Source organism: Oncorhynchus nerka, unplaced genomic scaffold (assembly GCF_034236695.1).
Source record: "Oncorhynchus nerka isolate Pitt River unplaced genomic scaffold, Oner_Uvic_2.0 unplaced_scaffold_1732, whole genome shotgun sequence".
Lineage (NCBI taxonomy): Eukaryota > Metazoa > Chordata > Actinopteri > Salmoniformes > Salmonidae > Oncorhynchus > Oncorhynchus nerka.
This window is the reverse complement of record NW_027039589.1, coordinates 45,237-65,317: the sequence shown is the minus strand read 5'-3', so window position 1 is coordinate 65,317 and position 20,081 is coordinate 45,237. Positions and strand designations below refer to the sequence as shown.

General features: G+C 37.5%; 1 protein-coding gene across 1 annotated transcript in view; it reads left to right on the top strand.

Annotated features, from left to right (window-relative positions):
• The first annotated feature begins 2,759 nt into the window (after positions 1 to 2,759).
• LOC135568044 (gamma-adducin-like) overlaps positions 2,760 to 20,081 on the top strand; it is a 57,477-nt gene continuing 40,155 nt past the window's right edge. The window contains exon 1 of the mRNA XM_065015065.1: positions 2,760 to 3,123. The gene's annotated coding sequence lies outside the window, so the exon portion shown is untranslated. The remainder of the gene's footprint in view (positions 3,124 to 20,081) is intronic.

Sequence of the window (20,081 nt, the reverse complement as noted above, 5' to 3'; positions counted from 1 at the left end):
AGTGGTCAGTAAGAGGACTAACTAACAGAGATAGTGTAGTGTCATAGTGGTCATTAGGAAGACTAACTAACAGAGATAGTGGAGTGTCATAGTGGTCAGAAGCTTCTAAAGCCATGACATCATTTTCTGTCATTTAAAGGCACAGTCAACTTAGTGTATGTAAACTTCTGACCCACTGAAATTGTGATACAGTGAATTATAAGTGAAATAATCTGTCTGAAAAATTACTTGTGTCATGCACAAAGTAGATGTCCTAACCGACTTGCCAAAACTATAGTTTGTTAACAAGACATTTGTGGAGTGGTTGAAAAACGAGTTTTAATGACTCCAACATAAGTGTATGTAAACTTCCGACTTCAACTGTACATTTATATTCCGGACTGATATTTCTTCATTAGTTTATTTTATTTTTGGGAGTTTGGGTGTATTGTTAGGTATTACTGCACTGCTGGAGCAACATAAGCATTTCCCAACACCTGTGATAACATCTGCAAAACATGTGAAACGCGACAAATCAAATTGGATTTGATTTTGGTCCATTAACATTAATATTTTCAAAAAAATAAACGTAAAAATGTTTTTAAAAACGTTCAAATGTAATGAAAATGTATATTTTCTTTAGTTTATCATACCAACATAGATACAACAAGTTGATCGTGATATGATTAAGAGAAAATGAACCCCTATTAAGGTGTGATGCCTGGCCTTAAGACAATATGTAGAATTTACAATAGACTTTTGTTTTACCTCAGTTTCAGTCAGCTGGTTTCTCCTTTCTCCCTGGTATATTATTTCATGAATACAATGAGCAAAGTCATGGCTGCTTGGCCTCTTCCTTGTCTTAAACTCTTAGTAAGCAGCCCGTATCCATGGTAATGTGACATATGAGCAGAGCCAATGACCAACACTAGCTGTCCTTTCTAAACGCTGTGTTTTATCGAGCCCATTGATTGTCGTTGGGTAGTCAGTGTGTGTTGTTGAGTGGTAGGGGATGAGAGATCCGGACTCAGGGCTGGTGGTGCCAGCTGGGGATGGCATTAGACTGTTGAGTTATACAGTAAACACTCAGTCAGTTGGCATGAAGGGTGACAGAGCCCATCCAATGCTCTGAATTGATTGAGTTGGTCTTGAGGCTATATGTAGTATTTTGCAGAATAGTGTAAAGGCTAAGCTGCTGGATGGTTTGGTTATCTGTGGGACCAATGGCCCGGCTGCGTTCCCCTCCTGTTAATTGATGATAAGCTTGCAAGTGTGTGTGTGTGTGTGTGTGTGTGTGCGCAGAGTATTACATCACAAGGAAGAAGATTTGTCCATCAATATTTAATCACAACCACTCTAATCTTAACCACATTCACTGACATTTAATAACTCACACAAATACACACACACACACTAACACACACATGTATAAAAAAACTCTTCCTGGGGTCCACACAGAACATGAAACATGACATAATACAGAACATTAATAGACCAGAACAGCTCAAGGACAGAAGTACATTTAAAAACAGCACACAGCCTACATCAATGCATACACACAATATCTAGGTCAAATAGGGGAAAGGAGTTGTGTAATACCCTTTTTCTGACACACACACACACACACACCCCCTCTAATCTTTCACACAGCCCTGTCAAATCTAACACCCTATCCACCCACCACAACACAGTCACCACTGTCTCCATGATCAAAGCGAGGGATGTCTCCTCTACCACAGTCAAGTAGAACTCTTTCAGACTGTCTTCTGCTTATGGTTCTATTCTCTATGTAGTCTAATGCACTACTGTTGACCAGAGCAAAGGGTCGTCTTCTGTTTCCATAGCTACCAGAGCAAAGGGTCGTCTTCTGTTTCCAAAGCATTTACTTCATACTAAGACAGTCTTACTCAAAGACTGATCTAGGATCAGCTTACTCTCGCTGGGCCGGTTTCCTGGGCACAGATTAAGCCTGTAGACTAAAAACATGTTCAATGGAGATTCTTCATTGGAGGTTTTTCTGTCAAGACTCGGGTTAATGTGTGTCTGGGGAAAGTATGATTCCATGTATAACCTCTTGGAAATGTTGTAATGGAGTATTGCACAATAGGAAGACCATCCCTTTTGATTTCCTCTCTCAGCTGAAGACACAGGACTCAATAACACACAAGAGAGTTAGTCCCCAAGAACCAGGCTGAAACCTCATTGATAAGGAGCCACATTTGATTTACAGCCTTGACCTGATAAACTGGATGATAAAGGTCTATTGTTTAGGCTGCGGCCTGCAGAAATGTGGTCACGCTGTGCTTCTGTAGACACACACACACACACACAAAATGTTCTCTAGCTAGGTACACTCAATGCTCTAGCTAGCTACCTCCCTAGATATGCACAATGCCTCCTCCTCCAGTACAGTGGGTATGTAGAACATGGCAAATAGAAACGGTGGGGGGGTGTTACCTTAGAGCGACAGTGTGTTAGCGATGTGCCATGGTGATTTGTAACCTGACAGTATACTTCCAAAACACTGCCCTATAATACTGCTACGAGAGGGAAGGAGAGAGAGAGAGAGAACAAGTAAAAAGAGAGAATGAGAGAGAGAGAGAAAGAGAAGAGTTAGAATAAGAGCAGGAGAGAGGGAAAGCGAGATGGGAGGGAACCAGTGTGTGACAGCCGGCCCCTGATTGGTCAGACTGCAGTGTGTGTTCCCTCAGTGGGCAGAGGATTAAGCCTATCACGTGGTTCCTTTAGCTCCTTTTCACACAAACACACCCACACACACACAGCTGTTGAAATGTCTTTCTCCTCCGCTGCGGTCACAGCAGCCAAAGCAGCGAGAGAGTGGAGTGTGTGTGGCAGTCGAATCTGGGACTAGCAGCAACTCTGTTGTCTTCAGGCAGTTCATTTTTTGGTTTGGTCCAGGACCAACATATAGGATCAACTGGAGAAGGGAGACGAAGAAGCAGTGAACGGACTGTTTTTTTTCTCTCTCCTTCTCGCTCTCCCTCTTTTTATTTTTCATCAGCGTCCTGGTGGATCTACTCTGGGATTTCTAAACGAGGCGAGGAAGTAGACATGCGTTTTGACTGGCGTTTCTATTCCAGGTTCTCTCAGATTCACTGACTGAGTACAAGGGGACACAATAAGGTCAGTTAGCTAAGCGTGTTTCTTTGTGTGTGTACTACAGACTTGACTATTCCTACTGAATTGAATGTGAAACCTATTTGAGCACTAAACTACGAGGTCAGTTAGCTGAAGCCTGTTTCTTTGTGTATGTTATTGACTGTCACTATCCCTACTTCAACTGCATGAGTTGACTGAACACATTTCAATCTGTGAGCTGTGATTGGGATTTCAAGCCGTTTGTTCAACTGCCAATTTAAGGGTGAATTCCTGGCTTCCAGGATGAACACCCGTTGGTTGTGTTGCCTCTCTCTCTCTCTCTCTCTCAACATGCTTAGCACTGAGTCAATGGAGACTAGGTAGATTAGTTGTACTCATCAGCTAAACAGTAGGAATGCATACTGCTCAGTACACTAATATACTACCTAGAGGTCTGAAGAGTACAGCTTGTTCTCTGCTTACAGTGCATCGTCAAAGTTCAAGTTAAAACGCTTAACTGTCCAGTAAGGGTGGAACGGACGTTTCTGATTGGCTTGCATGGCTCGGTTACAGCCACAATCCAACCTGGCCAGGCCTACGTAACTTAACTTCACAGCAGCCACGTCATAGATGATGTACATTACGTGGTTACAACACCATGCTTTCTCGTAGATTATTCAGTGGGGTTTTGTGTCCTCACTCTGTTTATTTTGAAAGCGCACACACACCCCGCCCACCTACAATGTGTACGGCCACGCAGCACAGTAGATAGCCATCTATAATTAGTGTGTGGGATTGTTTCCTGGTATTGTTCCCGTACGGTCGGCAACGCGACCCAAAAGCCTCACCCTATTAATAGGGGTGATGGCTAAAAGAGAGGCCGTAGAATCCAGCAGGCATGATAACAAATAGTAGAGAGGGGATGAGGTGTGAGAGAGAAGAGAGGGAAACTGTATATAGAGATAATATAACATTTGGAATGTCTCTATTCCTTTGTAATGTTTACTTTGTTTATATTGTTGATTTCACTTTTGTTTATCTGTTTCACTTGCTTTGGCAATGTTAACATATGTTTCCCAAGCCAATAAAGCCCTTTGAATTGAATTGAGTGGGGGGGAGGGAGGGTGGAAGAGGTGGGGACACTAGCAGGATAGCTGTCAACAGAAGAGAGGAGGGGTAAGGTGTGTAGGACTGTATGGAAAGCATTCTAATCTGTCCTCCCTGCTGGAGTTAGTTCAAGGCTAAATGTCATCCTGACATGAGGTGAGGTAACTGGAGTAATGAAGAGAGAATACCACTATGCACATTTGTGATTTATTCGGGCTTCCTGGATAAGCTTTAGTTTCAGTCAAAGCGTTGACCTTTCCTCAGACCACACTCTCCTCCACATAGTGACACATTATGTCTGAAGCCGTGGAAGGGGTGTGTGGCCGGTGGCGGAGCAGTAGGCCAAAGGTCGATAGGTCAGAGATTGCTGTTACTTTGCTTCAGGCAACCAGTCGAGACCAACCGGATAACAGTCACAGTCTGGTGCTCCTTAAGCAGTCTCTTGAGTCAAAACGGTCTTTTGCGGTCAGCATGGTATGCTTCCCCTGAGTAGTTTATATTTATTTATTTATTTATTTATTTTGTTGATCAATTTGATCTGACAAAGCTTTGTCGTCTGTCAACAGAGACACAAGACTGAAATAAACTGCTTTAGGTGGTGCCTTATTGACAGTCCAATCGTGTCAGTGTTTTTAAATGTATTTTATTCTAAATCATGTGAACTCACCTTTGACCTCTCACCCCCTAACTCTGGTTCCGAAACTAAATGTCATGCTGTGTGAAACTCCCGCCGGGTGACCCGAGTGACGGGGACGTTGGGAAGGGGACAAAGGGAACATTGAGGACGCAGGAGGGAGCGCTCTGGGAACTGGGCATCTTGTGACTGGGTACTGAGCAGGGATACTGCTGTCCTGTGTTTATCTGGGTCTGTGGTTGTGTTGTGGTTTTACGGGGAGCCTTGTGTTGTAAGCACTGACCGAAGTGTGTGTCTGTGTGTGTGAGCCTGTCTGCTGCTTCTATTGTGGTTGTGTAGATATTCAATACAGGTTGGGATACCTCGTGAAAGAGGTGTGTGTGCTTAGCTAGTTCTTCTGTGGTTGTGTAGATATTCCATTCATACTGGGATACCTCGTGAAAGAGGTGTGTGTGCTTAGCTAGTTCTTCTGTGGTTGTGCGGTTATTCCATTCATACTGGGATACCTCGTGAAAGAGGTGTGTGTGCTTAGCTAGTTCTTCTGTGGTTGTGCGGTTATTCCATTCATACTGGGATACCTCGTGAAAGAGGTGTGTGTGCTTAGCTAATTCTTCTGTGGTTGTGCGGTTATTCCATTCATACTGGGGGACTTGTGTTCGTAGCAGAGGGGGAGTCTGGTGTTGTCAACACTGGGGGTAAAGGGGGTGAGGGGCTGTGCAACTTTATTTTGGCAACTCCACAGCTGTTCGGGATTGACCCCAGAGGATTGCACTCATCCAGCAGGTCCTCTGTCGTTCTCACATTCACCATGCTCTCTCTTTCTCTCTCTTTCTATGCCTTTCTCTCCCTCCCTCCCTCTTACTCTCTCACTCTCGGGATCTCATACTGTCTCTCTTCTCCGTCTCTACCTCTCTTTTGTTTTCATCTATCAATTCACTGCTGCTTTCCTACAGTATAAGGCCTGTGTCTTTATTCTGGTCTGGTCTCTCTCTCTCATATCCCTACTCCGCATAGAATCTCTCTCTTTCTCTCCCCCTCTCTCTCTCGTATCCCTACTCTGCATAGAATCTCTCTTTCTCTCCCCCTCTCTCTCTCGTATCCCTACTCCCCATAGAATCTCTCTCTTTCTCTCTCTCTCTCGTATCCCTACTCTGCATAGAATCTCTTTCTTTCTCTCTCTCTCTCGTATCCCTACTCTGCATAGAATCTCTCTTTCTCTCTCCCTCTCTCTCGTATCCCTACTCTGCATAGAATCTCTCTTTCTCTCTCCCTCTCTCTCGTATCCCTACTCTGCATAGATTCTCTCTTTCTCTCTCCCTCTCTCTCTCATATCCCTACTCCCCATAGAATCTCTCTCTTTCTCTCTCTCTCTCGTATCCCTACTCTGCATAGATTCTCTCTTTCTCTCTCCCTCTCTCTCTCGTATCCCTACTCCCCATAGAATCTCTCTCTCTCTCGTATCCCTACACTGCATAGAATCTCTCTTTCTCTCTCCCTCTCTCTCTCGTATCCCTACTCCCCATAGAATGACATATTGACTGTATAACTGTCAGCAGGGTAGCTATAGTCAGCGGGGTAGTTGTAGTCAGCAGGGTAGCTGTAGTCCTAAGGCCTGTGTCTTTATAGTTGGCTGTATAGTAGCCTGTCTGCCCTCTGCAGTTTCATTCAATAAACCAGGGCATGGCTTTGGGAAAGGGTGAATTTAATACACACACGCAATCACATACAGACACAATGATACCACACACACACACACACACACACACACACACACACAGAGGGGGTGTATTGAATGTGATGTTATGTAACCGTCAGGGAGAGTTGTCCAGCTGCTTTGACTTGAACAGATTCTTCTAGCTGGGATTTTATTAATGTCCATGTAAATTACAGAGTGGAGGGAGGGAGGGAGGGAGGGAGGTAGGGAGGGGGTGAGGGAGGGAGGGAGGGGGAGGGGAGGGAGAAGGTTGGTTTGGAGTTCTGCCACAGAAGAAACATAAGTGTTCCAATGTGTGATGATTCAGCTGATAAAGAGAGTCATGTCAGCTCCAGCCAAGCCTAAGTGGAGCAGTGGCTTGATATCAAGAAGCTGACGCAATGTTGACCTTCCTAAATGTCATACAGGTTAACATAAAAGTCTCATATACTGTAGTCCTACATTACAGCCCATATTAGACAGGATATTAAGTCTCATATACTGTAGTCCTACATTACAGCCCATATTATATTAGACAGGATAGTAAGTGTCATACTGTAGTCCTACATTACAGTCCTACATTACAGTCATATTATATTAGACAGGATAGTAAGTGTCATACTGTAGTCCTACATTACAGTCCATATTATATTAGACAGGATAGTAAGTCCATATTAGTCATACTGTAGTCCTACATTACAGTCCATATTAGACAGGATAGTAAGTGTCATATACTGTAGTCCTGTACATTACAGTCCATATTAGACAGGATAGTAAGTGTCATATACTGTAGTCCTACATTACAGTCCATATTAGACAGGATAGTAAGTCATATACTGTAGTCCTACATTACAGTCCATATTAGACAGGATAGTAAGTGTCATATACTGTAGTCCTACATTACAGTCCATATTATATTAGACAGGATAGTAAGTGTCATATACTGTAGTCCTACTGTATCCTACATTCCAGCCCATATTATATTAGACAGGATATTAAGTCTCATATACTGTAGTCCTACATTACAGTCCATATTAGACAGGATAGTAAGTCTCATATGTAGTCCTACATTACAGCCCATATTATATTAGACAGGATAGTAAGTCTCATACTGTAGTCCTACATTACAGTCCATATTATATTAGACAGGATAGTAAGTCTCAGTCCTACATTACAGTCCATATAGACTATTAAGTAGTCCTACATTACAGTCCATATTATATTAGACAGGATAGTAAGTCTCATACTGTAGTCCTACATTACAGTCCATATTATATTAGACAGGATAGTAAGTCTCATACTGTAGTCCTACATTACAGCCCATATTATATTAGACTCAGGATCCTAGTAAGTATTAAGTCTCATATACTGTAGTCCTACATTACAGCCCATATTATTAGACAGGATAGTAAGTCTCATACTGTAGTCCTACATTACAGCCCATATTATATTAGACAGGATAGTAAGTCTCATACTGTAGTCCTACATTACAGTCCATATTATATTAGACAGGATAGTAAGTCTCATACTGTAGTCCTACATTACAGTCCATATTAGACAGGATAGTAAGTCTCATACTGTAGTCCTACATTACAGTCCATATTATATTAGACAGGATAGTAAGTCTCATATACTGTAGTCCTACATTACAGCCCATATTATATTAGACAGGATAGTAAGTCTCATATACTGTAGTCCTACATTACAGCCCATATTATATTAGACAGGATAGTAAGTCTCATATACTGTAGTCCCACATTACAGCCCATATTATATTAGACAGGATATTAAGTCTCATACTGTAGTCCTACATTACAGTCCATATTATATTAGACAGGATAGTAAGTCTCATACTGTAGTCCTACATTACAGCCCATATTATATTAGACAGGATAGTAAGTGTCATATACTGTAGTCCTAGTCCATATTATATTAGACAGGATAGTAAGTCTCATATACTGTAGTCCTACATTACAGTCCATATTATATTAGACAGGATATTAAGTCTCATACTGTAGTCCTACATTACAGTCCATATTAGATTAGTCTCATACTGTAGTCCTACATTACAGTCCATATTAGACAGGATAGTAAGTCTCATACTGTAGTCCTACATTACAGTCCATATTAGACAGGATAGTAAGTCTCATATACTGTAGTCCTACATTACAGTCCATATTAGACAGGATAGTAAGTCTCATACTGTAGTCCTACATTACAGCCCATATTATATTAGACAGGATAGTAAGTCTCATACTGTAGTCCTACATTACAGTCCATATTATATTAGACAGGATAGTAAGTCTCATATACTGTAGTCCTACATTACAGTCCATATTATATTAGACAGGATAGTAAGTCTCATACTGTAGTCCTACATTACAGTCCATATTAGACAGGATAGTAAGTCTCATATACTGTAGTCCTACATTACAGTCCATATTATATTAGACAGGATAGTAAGTCTCATATACTGTAGTCCTACATTACAGTCCATATTATATTAGACAGGATAGTAAGTCTCATACTGTAGTCCTACATTACAGCCCATATTATATTAGACAGGATAGTAAGTCTCATACTGTAGTCCTACATTACAGCCCATATTATATTAGACAGGATAGTAAGTCTCATACTGTAGTCCTACATTACAGTCCATATTATATTAGACAGGATAGTAAGTCTCATACTGTAGTCCTACATTACAGCCCATATTATATTAGACAGGATAGTAAGTCTCATATACTGTAGTCCTACATTACAGCCCATATTATATTAGACAGGATAGTAAGTCTCATATACTGTAGTCCTACATTACAGCCCATTATATTAGACAGGATAGTAAGTCTCATACTGTAGTCCTACATTACAGGACAGGATAGTAAGTCTCATACTGTAGTCCTACATTACAGTCCATATTATATTAGACAGGATAGTAAGTCTCATACTGTAGTCCTACATTACAGTCCATATTATATTAGACAGGATAGTAAGTCTCATACTGTAGTCCTACATTACAGCCCATATTATATTAGACAGGATAGTAAGTCTCATACTGTAGTCCTATTATCCATATTAGACAGGATAGTAAGTCTCATACTGTAGTCCTACAGTCCATATTATATTAGACAGGATAGTAAGTGTCATATACTGTAGTCCTACATTACAGTCCATATTATATTAGACAGGATATTAAGTCTCATATACAGTCCTACATTACAGTCCATATTAGACTACATTACAGTCCATATCCATATTAGACAGGATAGTAAGTGTCATATACTGTAGTCCTACATTACAGTCCATATTATATTAGACAGGATAGTAAGTCTCATACTGTAGTCCTACATTACAGTCCATATTATATTAGACAGGATAGTAAGTCTCATACTGTAGTCCTACATTACAGTCCATATTATATTAGACAGGATAGTAAGTCTCATACTGTAGTCCTACATTACAGCCCATATTATATTAGACAGGATAGTAAGTCTCATACTGTAGTCCTACATTACAGCCCATATTATATTAGACAGGATAGTAAGTCTCATATACTGTAGTCCTACATTACAGCCCATATTATATTAGACAGGATATTAAGTCAGTCCATATTATATTAGACAGGATAGTAAGTCTCATACTGTAGTCCTACATTACAGTCCATATTATATTAGACAGGATAGTAAGTCTCATATACAGTCCATATTAGACAGGATAGTCCTACATTACAGTCCATATTATATTAGACAGGATATTAAGTCTCATATACTGTAGTCCTACATTACAGTCCATATTATATTAGACAGGATAGTAAGTCTCATACTGTAGTCCTACATTACAGTCCATATTATATTAGACAGGATAGTAAGTCTCATATACTGTAGTCCTACATTACAGTCCATATTATATAGACAGGATAGTAAGTCTCATACTGTAGTCCTACATTACAGTCCATATTATATTAGACAGGATAGTAAGTCTCATATGTACCTGTTAGTCCATATTATATTAGACAGGATAGTAAGTCTCACAGTCCATATATTATATTAGACAGGATAGTAAGTCTCATATACTGTAGTCCTACATTACAGCCCATATTATATTAGACAGGATAGTAAGTCTCATATACTGTAGTCCTACATTACAGTCCATATTATATTAGACAGGATAGTAAGTCCTCATATACTGTAGTCCTACTGTAGTTACAGTCCATATTATATTAGACAGGATAGTAAGTCTCATACTGTAGTCCTACATTACAGTCCATATTAGACAGGATAGTAAGTCTCATACTGTAGTCCTACATTACAGTCCATATTATATTAGACAGGATAGTAAGTCTCATATACTGTAGTCCTACATTACAGTCCATATTATATTAGACAGGATAGTAAGTCTCATATACTGTAGTCCTACATTACAGTCCATATTATATATTATATTAGACAGGATAGTAAGTCTCATACTGTAGTCCTACATTACAGCCCATATTATATTAGACAGGATAGTAAGTCTCATATACTGTAGTCCTACATTACAGCCCATATTATATTAGACAGGATATTAAGTCTCATACTGTAGTCCTACATTACAGTCCATATTATAGTAAGTCTCATACTGTAGTCCTATAGTCCATATTAGACAGGATCTCATATACTGTAGTCCTACATCCGTATTAGACAGGATAGTAAGTCCCTGTATATTATATTATATTAGACAGGATAGTAAGTCTCATACTGTAGTCCTACATTACAGCCCATATTATATTAGACAGGATAGTAAGTCTCATACTGTAGTCCTACATTACAGTCCATATTATATTAGACAGGATAGTAAGTCTCATATGTAGTCTGTAGTCCTACATTACAGTCCATATTATATTAGACAGGATAGTAAGTCCATATTAGACAGGATAGTAAGTCTGTAGTCCTCCATATTAGACAGGATAGTAAGTCTGTAGTCCTACATTACAGCCCATATTATATTAGACAGGATAGTAAGTCTCATACTGTAGTCCTACATTACAGTCCATATTATATTAGACAGGATAGTAAGTCTCATATACTGTAGTCCTACATTACAGTCCATATTATATTAGACAGGATAGTAAGTCTCATACTGTAGTCCTACATTACAGCCCATATTAGACAGGATAGTAAGTCTCATATACTGTAGTCCTACATTACAGTCCATATTATATTAGACAGGATAGTAAGTGTCATATACTGTAGTCCTACATTACAGTCCATATTATATTAGACAGGATAGTAAGTCTCAAGTCCTACATTACAGCCCATATTAGACAGGATAGTAGTCCATATATTAGTCCTAGTCCATATTATATTAGACAGGATAGTAAGTGTCATATACTGTAGTCCTACATTACAGTCCATATTATATTAGACAGGATAGTAAGTCTCATACTGTAGTCCTACATTACAGCCCATATTATATTAGACAGGATAGTAAGTCTCATACTGTAGTCCTACATTACAGCCCATATTATATTAGACAGGATAGTAAGTCTCATACTGTAGTCCTACATTACAGTCCATATTATATTAGACAGGATAGTAAGTCTCATACTGTAGTCCTACATTACAGCCCATATTATATTAGACAGGATAGTAAGTCTCATACTGTAGTCCTACATTACAGTCCATATTATATTAGACAGGATAGTAAGTCTCATACTGTAGTCCTACATTACAGTCCATATTATATTAGACAGGATAGTATAGTCTCATACTGTAGTCCTACATTACAGTCCATATTATATTAGACAGGATAGTAAGTGTCATATACTGTAGTCCTACATTACAGTCCATATTAGACAGGATAGTAAGTCTCATACTGTAGTCCTACATTACAGTCCATATTATATTAGACAGGATAGTAAGTCTCATATACTGTAGTCCTACATTACAGCCCATATTATATTAGACAGGATAGTAAGTCTCATATACTGTAGTCCTACATTACAGCCCATATTATATTAGACAGGATATTAAGTCTCATATACTGTAGTCCTACATTACAGCCCATATTATATTAGACAGGATAGTAAGTCTCATACTGTAGTCCTACATTACAGCCCATATTATATTAGACAGGATAGTAAGTCTCATACTGTAGTCCTACATTACAGTCCATATTATATTAGACAGGATAGTAAGTCTCATACTGTAGTCCTACATTACAGTCCATATTAGACAGGATAGTAAGTCTCATACTGTAGTCATACATTACAGTCCATATTATATTAGACAGGATAGTAAGTCTCATATACTGTAGTCCTACATTACAGCCCATATTATATTAGACAGGATAGTAAGTCTCATATACTGTAGTCCTACATTACAGCCCATATTATATTAGACAGGATAGTAAGTCTCATATACTGTAGTCCCACATTACAGCCCATATTATATTAGACAGGATAGTAAGTCTCATACTGTAGTCCTACATTACAGTCCATATTAGACAGGATAGTAAGTCTCATACTGTAGTCCTACATTACAGTCCATATTAGACAGGATAGTAAGTCTCATATACTGTAGTCCTACATTACAGTCCGTATTAGACAGGATAGTAAGTCTCATATACTGTAGTCCTACATTACAGTCCATATTAGACAGGATAGTAAGTCTCATACTGTAGTCCTACATTACAGCCCATATTATATTAGACAGGATAGTAAGTCTCATACTGTAGTCCTACATTACAGTCCATATTATATTAGACAGGATAGTAAGTCTCATATACTGTAGTCCTACATTACAGTCCATATTATATTAGACAGGATAGTAAGTCTCATACTGTAGTCCTACATTACAGCCCATATTAGACAGGATAGTAAGTGTCATATACTGTAGTCCTACATTACAGTCCATATTATATTAGACAGGATAGTAAGTGTCATATACTGTAGTCCTACATTACAGTCCATATTATATTAGACAGGATAGTAAGTCTCATACTGTAGTCCTACATTACAGCCCATATTATATTAGACAGGATAGTAAGTCTCATACTGTAGTCCTACATTACAGCCCATATTATATTAGACAGGATAGTAAGTCTCATACTGTAGTCCTACATTACAGTCCATATTATATTAGACAGGATAGTAAGTCTCATACTGTAGTCCTACATTACAGCCCATATTATATTAGACAGGATAGTAAGTCTCATATACTGTAGTCCTACATTACAGCCCATATTATATTAGACAGGATATTAAGTCTCATATACTGTAGTCCTACATTACAGCCCATATTATATTAGACAGGATAGTAAGTCTCATACTGTAGTCCTACATTACAGCCCATATTATATTAGACAGGATAGTAAGTCTCATACTGTAGTCCTACATTACAGTCCATATTATATTAGACAGGATAGTAAGTCTCATACTGTAGTCCTACATTACAGTCCATATTATATTAGACAGGATAGTAAGTCTCATACTGTAGTCCTACATTACAGCCCATATTATATTAGACAGGATAGTAAGTCTCATACTGTAGTCCTACATTACAGTCCATATTAGACAGGATAGTAAGTCTCATACTGTAGTCCTACATTACAGTCCATATTATATTAGACAGGATAGTAAGTGTCATATACTGTAGTCCTACATTACAGTCCATATTATATTAGACAGGATATTAAGTCTCATATACTGTAGTCCTACATTACAGTCCATATTAGACAGGATAGTAAGTGTCATATACTGTAGTCCTACATTACAGTCCATATTAGACAGGATAGTAAGTGTCATATACTGTAGTCCTACATTACAGTCCATATTAGACAGGATAGTAAGTCTCATACTGTAGTCCTACATTACAGTCCATATTATATTAGACAGGATAGTAAGTCTCATACTGTAGTCCTACATTACAGTCCATATTAGACAGGATATTAAGTCTCATACTGTAGTCCTACATTACAGCCCATATTATATTAGACAGGATAGTAAGTCTCATACTGTAGTCCTACATTACAGCCCATATTATATTAGACAGGATAGTAAGTCTCATACTGTAGTCCTACATTACAGCCCATATTATATTAGACAGGATAGTAAGTCTCATACTGTAGTCCTACATTACAGTCCATATTAGACAGGATATTAAGTCTCATACTGTAGTCCTACATTACAGCCCATATTATATTAGACAGGATAGTAAGTCTCATACTGTAGTCCTACATTACAGCCCATATTATATTAGACAGGATAGTAAGTCTCATACTGTAGTCCTACATTACAGCCCATATTATATTAGACAGGATAGTAAGTCTCATATACTGTAGTCCTACATTACAGCCCATATTATATTAGACAGGATATTAAGTCTCATATACTGTAGTCCTACATTACAGTCCATATTATATTAGACAGGATAGTAAGTCTCATACTGTAGTCCTACATTACAGTCCATATTATATTAGACAGGATAGTAAGTCTCATATACTGTAGTCCTACATTACAGTCCATATTAGACAGGATAGTAAGTGTCATATACTGTAGTCCTACATTACAGTCCATATTATATTAGATAGGATATTAAGTCTCATATACTGTAGTCCTACATTACAGTCCATATTAGACAGGATAGTAAGTCTCATACTGTAGTCCTACATTACAGCCCATATTATATTAGACAGGATAGTAAGTCTCATATACTGTAGTCCTACATTACAGTCCATATTATATTAGACAGGATAGTAAGTCTCATACTGTAGTCCTACATTACAGTCCATATTAGACAGGATATTAAGTCTCATACTGTAGTCCTACATTACAGCCCATATTATATTAGACAGGATAGTAAGTCTCATACTGTAGTCCTACATTACAGTCCATATTATATTAGACAGGATAGTAAGTCTCATACTGTAGTCCTACATTACAGCCCATATTATATTAGACAGGATAGTAAGTCTCATATACTGTAGTCCTACATTACAGCCCATATTATATTAGACAGGATATTAAGTCTCATATACTGTAGTCCTACATTACAGCCCATATTATATTAGACAGGATAGTAAGTCTCATACTGTAGTCCTACATTACAGTCCATATTATATTAGACAGGATAGTAAGTCTCATACTGTAGTCCTACATTACAGTCCATATTATATTAGACAGGATAGTAAGTCTCATACTGTAGTCCTACATTACAGTCCATATTAGACAGGATAGTAAGTCTCATACTGTAGTCCTACATTACAGTCCATATTATATTAGACAGGATAGTAAGTCTCATATACTGTAGTCCTACATTACAGCCCATATTATATTAGACAGGATAGTAAGTCTCATATACTGTAGTCCTACATTACAGCCCATATTATATTAGACAGGATAGTAAGTCTCATATACTGTAGTCCCACATTACAGCCCATATTATATTAGACAGGATAGTAAGTCTCATACTGTAGTCCTACATTACAGTCCATATTATATTAGACAGGATAGTAAGTCTCATACTGTAGTCCTACATTACAGCCCATATTATATTAGACAGGATAGTAAGTGTCATATACTGTAGTCCTACATTACAGTCCATATTATATTAGACAGGATAGTAAGTCTCATATACTGTAGTCCTACATTACAGCCCATATTATATTAGACAGGATATTAAGTCTCATACTGTAGTCCTACATTACAGTCCATATTAGACAGGATAGTAAGTCTCATACTGTAGTCCTACATTACAGTCCATATTAGACAGGATAGTAAGTCTCATATACTGTAGTCCTACATTACAGTCCGTATTAGACAGGATAGTAAGTCTCATATACTGTAGTCCTACATTACAGTCTATATTAGACAGGATAGTAAGTCTCATACTGTAGTCCTACATTACAGCCCATATTATATTAGACAGGATAGTAAGTCTCATACTGTAGTCCTACATTACAGTCCATATTATATTAGACAGGATAGTAAGTCTCATATACTGTAGTCCTACATTACAGTCCATATTATATTAGACAGGATAGTAAGTCTCATACTGTAGTCCTACATTACAGCCCATATTAGACAGGATAGTAAGTGTCATATACTGTAGTCCTACATTACAGTCCATATTATATTAGACAGGATAGTAAGTGTCATATACTGTAGTCCTACATTACAGTCCATATTATATTAGACAGGATAGTAAGTGTCATATACTGTAGTCCTACATTACAGCCCATATTAGACAGGATAGTAAGTGTCATATACTGTAGCCCTACATTACAGTCCATATTATATTAGACAGGTTAGTAAGTCTCATATACTGTAGTCCTACATTACAGTCCATATTATATTAGACAGGATAGTAAGTCTCATACTGTAGTCCTACATTACAGCCCATATTATATTAGACAGGATAGTAAGTCTCATACTGTAGCCCTACATTACAGTCCATATTATATTAGACAGGTTAGTAAGTCTCATATACTGTAGTCCTACATTACAGCCCATATTATATTAGACAGGATAGTAAGTGTCATATACTGTAGTCCTACATTACAGTCCATATTATATTAGACAGGATAGTAAGTCTCATATACTGTAGTCCTACATTACAGCCCATATTATATTAGACAGGATATTAAGTCTCATACTGTAGTCCTACATTACAGTCCATATTAGACAGGATAGTAAGTCTCATACTGTAGTCCTACATTACAGTCCATATTAGACAGGATAGTAAGTCTCATATACTGTAGTCCTACATTACAGTCCGTATTAGACAGGATAGTAAGTCTCATATACTGTAGTCCTACATTACAGTCCATATTAGACAGGATAGTAAGTCTCATACTGTAGTCCTACATTACAGCCCATATTATATTAGACAGGATAGTAAGTCTCATACTGTAGTCCTACATTACAGCCCATATTATATTAGACAGGATAGTAAGTCTCATATACTGTAGTCCTACATTACAGTCCATATTATATTAGACAAGATAGTAAGTCTCATACTGTAGTCCTACATTACAGTCCATATTATATTAGACAGGATAGTAAGTCTCATACTGTAGTCCTACATTACAGTCCATATTAGACAGGATAGTAAGTCTCATACTGTAGTCCTACATTACAGTCCATATTATATTAGACAGGATAGTAAGTCTCATATACTGTAGTCCTACATTACAGTCCATATTAGACAGGATATTAAGTCTCATATACTGTAGTCCTACATTACAGCCCATATTATATTAGACAGGATATTAAGTCTCATATACTGTAGTCCTACATTACAGTTCATATTATATTAGACAGGATAGTAAGTCTCATACTGTAGTCCTACATTACAGCCCATATTATATTAGACAGGATATTAAGTCTCATATACTGTAGTCCCACATTACAGCCCATATTATATTAGACAGGATATTAAGTCTCATATACTGTAGTCCTACATTACAGTCCATATTATATTAGACAGGATATTAAGTATCATATACTGTAGTCCTACATTACAGTCCATATTAGACAGGATAGTAAGTCTCATATACTGTAGTCCTACATTACAGTCCGTATTAGACAGGATAGTAAGTCTCATATACTGTAGTCCTACATTACAGTCCATATTAGACAGGATAGTAAGTCTCATACTGTAGTCCTACATTACAGCCCATATTATATTAGACAGGATAGTAAGTCTCATACTGTAGTCCTACATTACAGCCCATATTATATTAGACAGGATAGTAAGTCTCATATACTGTAGTCCTACATTACAGTCCATATTATATTAGACAAGATAGTAAGTCTCATACTGTAGTCCTACATTACAGTCCATATTATATTAGACAGGATAGTAAGTCTCATACTGTAGTCCTACATTACAGTCCATATTAGACAGGATAGTAAGTCTCATACTGTAGTCCTACATTACAGTCCATATTATATTAGACAGGATAGTAAGTCTCATATACTGTAGTCCTACATTACAGTCCATATTAGACAGGATATTAAGTCTCATATACTGTAGTCCTACATTACAGCCCATATTATATTAGACAGGATATTAAGTCTCATATACTGTAGTCCTACATTACAGTTCATATTATATTAGACAGGATAGTAAGTCTCATACTGTAGTCCTACATTACAGCCCATATTATATTAGACAGGATATTAAGTCTCATATACTGTAGTCCCACATTACAGCCCATATTATATTAGACAGGATATTAAGTCTCATATACTGTAGTCCTACATTACAGTCCATATTATATTAGACAGGATATTAAGTATCATATACTGTAGTCCTACATTACAGTCCATATTAGACAGGATAGTAAGTGTCATATACTGTAGTCCTACATTACAGTCCATATTATATTAGACAGGATAGTAAGTGTCATATACTGTAGTCCTACATTACAGTCCATATTAGACAGGATAGTAAGTCTCATACTGTAGTCCTACATTACAGCCCATATTAGACAGGATAGTAAGTCTCATATACTGTAGTCCTACATTACAGCCCATATTAGACAGGATAGTAAGTCTCATATACTGTAGTCCTACATTACAGTCCATATTATATTAGACAGGATAGTAAGTCTCATACTGTAGTCCTACATTACAGCCCATATTACATTAGACAGGATAGTAAGTCTCATATACTGTAGTCCTACATTACAGTCCATATTATATTAGACAGGATAGTAAGTATCATACTGTAGTCCTACATTACAGCCCATATTATATTAGACAGGATAGTAAGTCTCATACTGTAGTCCTACATTACAGTCCATATTATATTAGACAGGATGTTAAGTCTCATATACTGTAGTCCTACATTACAGCCCATATTATATTAGACAGGATAGTAAGTCTCATACTGTAGTCCTACATTACAGCCCATATTATATTAGACAGGATATTAAGTCTCATATACTGTAGTCCTACATTACAGCCCATATTATATTAGACAGGATATTAAGTCTCATACTGTAGTCCTACATTACAGTCCATATTATATTAGACAGGATATTAAGTCTCATATACTGTAGTCCTACATTACAGTCCATATTATATTAGACAGGATAGTAAGTCTCATACTGTAGTCCTACATTACAGCCCATATTATATTAGACAGGATATTAAGTCTCATACTGTAGTCCTACATTACAGCCCATATTAGACAGGATATTAAGTCTCATATACTGTAGTCCCACATTACAGTCCATATTATATTAGACAGGATAGTAAGTCTCATATACTGTAGTCCTACATTACAGTCCATATTATATTAGACAGGATAGTAAGTCTCATACTGTAGTCCTACATTACAGCCCATATTATATTAGACAGGATAGTAAGTGTCATATACTGTAGTCCTACATTACAGTCCATATTATATTAGACAGGATAGTAAGTCTCATATACTGTAGTCCTACATTACAGTCCATATTAGACAGGATATTAAGTCTCATACTGTAGTCCTACATTACAGCCCATATTAGACAGGATATTAAGTCTCATACTGTAGTCCCACATTACAGTCCATATTATATTAGACAGGATAGTAAGTCTCA